The sequence below is a fragment of the Prinia subflava genome, chromosome 3 (genome assembly GCF_021018805.1).
Source record: "Prinia subflava isolate CZ2003 ecotype Zambia chromosome 3, Cam_Psub_1.2, whole genome shotgun sequence".
Lineage (NCBI taxonomy): Eukaryota > Metazoa > Chordata > Aves > Passeriformes > Cisticolidae > Prinia > Prinia subflava.
The window spans coordinates 23,611,966-23,617,981 of NC_086249.1; positions in this window are offsets into that span (position 1 = coordinate 23,611,966).

The following is a 6,016-nucleotide window of genomic DNA, read 5'->3' on the forward strand; positions in this document are numbered from 1 at the left end:
AGAATGTTTTTTCTTTTATTCTTACTTATACAAAATATCATTTAAAGGAGATACAAACAGAGGAGTCAATGTTGATAAAGAATATACAAGAGAGTAACAGCTTGAACAAAATACCCATAACCCTAGAGCAGAGCTGAGTGTATCCAGAGAATTCTGTGACTAACTGAGCCTCCTCAAAGACAGAATCATACATATCTGTTTGCCTAGACATACCAATGACACATGCCTGAATAAACACAGAAGAACAGAGGCTGTGGTTTCATTAGTTCACTTGCACTCTAGAGCTAAAGCAGCCTGGCCTCATGTTCTGCACATCAGAGAATTTAAAAATAGGAATATTCTACCTTGCAGAGGGGCTGAGGAAAAAAATCACAGAGCACATGGCCCAAAAACATAAAATCACCTGAAGTTTGTCACTGTCCTTAGAACAAGTAGCAAAGTACTAGGATTTAGCTTTCAGGGCAGATTTATCATGAAGAATGCTAATCAGTGGTTCGTAGCACCTCTGGTATCATAAATTCACATCCAGGATAACATGTAACTTCTAGCAGGGCACTCACCGTGCAACCTTTCTCTCCTTCCTACAGAGACTTTCTTCCCATGCATCCCAAAATGCTGAAATTACATCCATTCTTAGGTGTCTGAACTGTAATTAGTTTATTTTCTAATACAACAATAGAGCATAAGGAAAGAGTCATTTATTTAAATCTGAATATAGCCAAATCGAGCTATTTCTGTGTGATTTTATTTATATGACTTTTATGGGCAAAACAGTCTCAATTCAGGATGTTTTTCTCTTAATTGAATTATTTTTAGCAAAATATTTAATTATTGATTTTGGTATTGAGAAAAAGAAAAGACAAGTATTTAAAGAAATACTTAAAACATTTTTTCTTCCTCAAGATCAGCTTAAGCCAAATTCTTATCCTTTTAAACTCAACTTCCCTTACTGTTAATATAGGTATTAAATTAATAATTTTGAAAAAAATGTACATGGACATCATATTCAGTTCAATCAAGGAGCTGTTCACACTTTAGCAGACTGAGCTGACCAGACCTCAAACTGATGATGTAGTTCTGCAAACCAAAATGGAAGAAAATTTACCGGATGCAGGCTGAAAGCACACCACAGAAAAGGTAAAAGTAACCACAGTATACTAACTATGTGAAACAGTTTGACCAAATAGTTGTACTCGATCACATTTAAAAGCCTGAAAATCAACTTTTTTGCAATGTATAGGAATCTACTAATAGAGTAGAGGGGAACACAATTGGGAAAGTTAGATTTCTTCGGGATTAATCATCTGGAGCAAAATATTTATTATCCATGTTCACCAATTAATCTGTTCAAGGTGATATTGAATGGGTGTGTGAAAGAACAAAGAGCAAATAAGTCACTAAAAACAGTCACTAGTGGACCAAAGTGTAAATGGCTGAAACTCAATAAAACACCTCCTATTCCACCAGTGCCTTTATAAAGGCAAATTTCCACATATGTACAGTGACAGATCCACAAATTATGTTAAAGATAACTAGTTGGAGTCTCCATAAATTCTGTAAGAACACTCTAAACACTTGAACTTAAGAAGATAAAGTGTATTTTCTATACTTCTAGTGAGAAAAATATTATTTTAAAAAATTTTTTTTAACTCCGAAAGCAATAAGCAAGTAAGAAAAGCAATTCAAGAAATGACATTAAGACCAAATACAAAAAATAAAAACACTTTAATGGCCAAAACCAATTTTTCTGTAGATAACTTAACTAGGACCAGAGCAGAAAGAGATAGAAACTTACAACACCAAATGGAGTCTTTCAAGATTTGACATAAGTGAGTGACATATTTTACAGAACTGCCATCTAATGTCACAATCCCTAAGATTTTATTTTCTGACTGTCCTTAGAGGAAAAAATTTGTTTGTTTTTACAGTCTTCTGCATAGCCTCAGTCCATTCAGGACTAGTTATGAGTTCAATTTTATATCCTATTTCTTCCCTCTATACCAACACATCCAAAATAATGCAGCTTGCTTTTCATGTTTTTCAGATATATATTCATATATTCAGAGATATATCTGACTAAGAATCCATTCTTATCTGGCTGCTTATTCAACAGACAACCCATATCCATGGCTACATGCTCCTACCTACTTTCTCTAGCGGGGACACCTAATTCTCTAGTTATTCACTTTTCATGTGTCTGTTGACTTTTTCAGATCCATGCTTACAGCCAGAATCAAGGAGATGGGATGTATTTGCTCGAGCTTAAACACTCAGCATTCCAGTATTCCAACCTGAAGTGTCTCAGTGAATTGTGTCTCCTTTTGTCTCAAGGGTATACATGATACACCAAACGTATATGTTATAAATGCCAGGACAATTTATTACCAAATTCCATAATTTCGTTTATTAAAAATTCAAATCACAAAATTTGGAATCAAATTACAGAATTTTAAGCAATAGAAAAACCCCCCCACAAACAGCGACACTTACTTGACAGAGTTTCTCCCGGGAAAAAGAGAGCCAAGGGTGACCCTTAGACACAGACCCTGGCTGTCTGTGTCTCTAGCTGGGTACACGAATTTGCCATGTTCGAGGCTTGGCTTTTATACTCTTTATTCTGCCTCTGGCAATATTTCCCCATATTTCCCTTTGTTTCTTGGTTAGCTATTCAAACCCAAATTCGTCTCTGGTCAGATTGAAAAGAGCTCCCCTCCCAAGTCCATGTGTTAATGTTCAGTTTCTATGGATCCTTATAGTTGATGAATGTTTGAGATATGGGTGATATTGCTTGATGGTCTGTGAAAGTGGCTCCCGAGGTGTGAGTTGCTGATATCTGCTCATCTCAACAGGTCCCCTCCCAATACTTGAGAAGGCTGCAAAGTCTTTTGTTCCTTTCTGAATGGAGAAACTTCCTAAAACATAGACTTTTACCTGATATAAATTTATACAGCTTCATAATTTTCCAATTTACCATAAGAACATGAATTAATCATCTCACGTTTTTCACAGTATAGCTGCGTTAAAGTAACGTGCTCCCATGATTTCCATCATTACCTTTGCCCATTAATTTGGTTTGTTGACAAAATAAATAGCTAAGAAACATAGTACAAAGCCTTTTTAAAAGAAATCTTGTTCTTAACTCAGTGGTGCATTGCTTTATTGACTAAAAAGTGTTACATTCCAAAGCCTCAATGTTTCTTGCAGGACAAGAAGTTCTGGCAAACAGAAAAACCAAATTAATCTCATGTTCTGAATTTTCCCCATTTGTAGTGACTTGCTTGTTCTTCAAAATGTCCTTCTTCTTCAATATTCTTCTTTTCCTTTCACCCCAAATAACCCCAAAAAGTAAAATTAGGTTCAATGCAAATTAATTGAACCTCAGACAATTCAATGTGTTTTAAGGTTCCCTTTTTGAGAGTATCAGGTTTCTTTTTATCTATAAATAGATATTACTATCTTCAGTAATGTAATAACTTCATGTTTTGATTTTCTGATGGCAATAAAAATTTAAAGACACGGGAAAGACTTTGGTTGCATTGAGTGGAACAAAACATTGTGTCTCAAAGAAACAGAAAATCAGAATATTATACTACAAATGTTCTGAGAAGTGAGATGCTTAAATATATTTTCATAAAGACAGGATTGAATCTGAGTTTTTGAAACCTGTGCAAGAAACCAAATCAGTTCTTATTATTCAAAATTCTTTGTAACTAGTTTTTTGAGTTGTAGTCCTAGATAAAAATATTCAGTGACCTCTTTACTCTAGTTTTAGACTATCTGAAATGTTAGTTTGATAAATGCACTACCCAGTTATTTAAAAATCAGTCACTTCTTTTATTGTGCTCACCATAAGAATATCTAAGCAATTCGTTCTAAAATAGAGTATCATGTGGATGTATAATACATTGCTATATTAAAATATAAAAGTAGCAAGTAATAAATGAAATACTTAAACTGATAAATTAACTTTTAGAATCAAAAGAGTAACTGTCTTCAAAATTTTATTTGTGTTATAAACTCAAACTACATTTTATTACTAATAAATTTTCATCGTCTATGGCTTATCTATGGAACAATAAAATTGTGCAGGGAAACTCTTTCTGAAAGTAACTATGGTTAATAAATATCTCTTGTCTAAGAACAATTGACTATGGCTAGCTAAGAGAAAAGACAACTCCACTGAAGGAGAGTGGAGATACAGAAAATCAAGACTGAAAGAACAGCTGGGTGCTCAATTACACCAGAGGATCAGAATCCCAAGTGGACCGAGTATTGCTAATTGGAAAGACTCTGGAAAAGCAAGGATGGAAAGCTTTGTGGCCTAGAAGTCATGATCTGTAGTGAAAGATTAAAGAAGCACTTTTGACAAGAAATGTGCAAGAGATGGCCTTTTTAAGGCCTGTCTTTGTCATACAGGAGAGCTCTCTTTGATTGCAAATACTTCTTTAATCTAGAAGATGAAAAGTACAAATGAACCCCAAGACTGAAAGGCAGAAAACCACAGACTACAAAGAAGATGCGGTTTTTAAGTAATCAGTGGAATTAACTAATTTTTAAAAAGCACAAACAAACAAAGAGAAAGGGGAAAAAAAGAAAAAAAAAGAAAAAAAAAAAAAAAAAAAAAAAAAGAGAGAGATCCTTATAATGAGCCAGAAAGGATTCTGTACAATTTGGAAACTTTCTAAAAACAGGTTATGCCTCAGAAGTTTCATACAAAAATTGTGTGAGATTCTTCCTTTCGCTTCTAAATGCTACAGACAAGAATCCATCTTAGGTATCCTTTGGTTTTAATTTTTCAGTAATACAAAATTCCCCTGTAAAAGCCTCTTTTAAAAAGACTTACCTGACGGGTTTAATTTTTTAGGAATGCCCTTTAAATCTTCATATGCTATCTACGTGCAAATGTAAAATGAAAATATTTTTAAGATAATTCACAAAGAGAGATTTAAGATCCTTTACACAAGAAAGCTCTGTATTAATACAAATTTAAAATGTTGACCATTGTGAAAAATATGAAATGATTAATTCATGTTCTGATAGTTAATTGAAAAACTATAAAATTGTATAAATGTGTATTATATAAAGTATATGTTTTAGGAGACCTTGTAGCAGATGGTGAAACTAAAAATGTTGAAAAAGCAGGTGCCACCATTCAGAAAGAAACAAAAGGTTTACTGGAAAACCCTCAGCCTTCTCAAGCACCGGGACCAGACCCATCAAGATAAGGTGGCCCAGCGATCCACACCTCTGCTGACACCCTCACAGATCATCAGGCATCATCATCCATATCTCGACCATTCATCAGCCATAAGGATCTATAGAAACTGGACATTAACATTTGAACTGAGAAAAGAACTCTTTCCAGCCTGGTCAGAGACACCCTTGGGTTTGAATAGCTAGCCGGAAAACAAAGGGAAATATGGGGAAATATTGCCGAGGGCAGAATAAAGTGTATAAAAACTAAGCCCTGAACCGGGCTAATTTGTGAACCGTTGGGGGAGACAGCAGACAGCCAGACCCTGTATCTCACGGTTCACCCTTGGCATTTCCCAGGAAAAAGACTGTCAAGTGTTTCTGCTTTTGTTGGGTTTATCGAAATTCTGTAATTCGATCTTTATTAATAAACCAAATTATTATTTTAATTGGAATATTGTATTGGCATTTATAACAACCATGATGGAAATGGAAGTGGAAACAGAACCCCTCTTACATATGTCAGCTAGAACATCTCTTCTATTTAAAACTATAATTAAATGCTAAAATAAACGTTAAGGCCTCATTTGTTTTTTACAGATATCCAAACTTCTGGGGCAGAACTGAAACACAAAAGATCTAACTTGTAATGGTTTTGTAAAGTCATCAGCCACAAAACAGGATGTATGGACATGGGCATTTGGAAAGCTGACCCAAAGGATCAGCAGTGGAAAACTGAGAAATCCAGTTTTAGTGTAAATATTCTGCTTCAGTCCTTGAGATGTTGGAGGACTTGGTGAACACTACTAATAAAAATAACCAA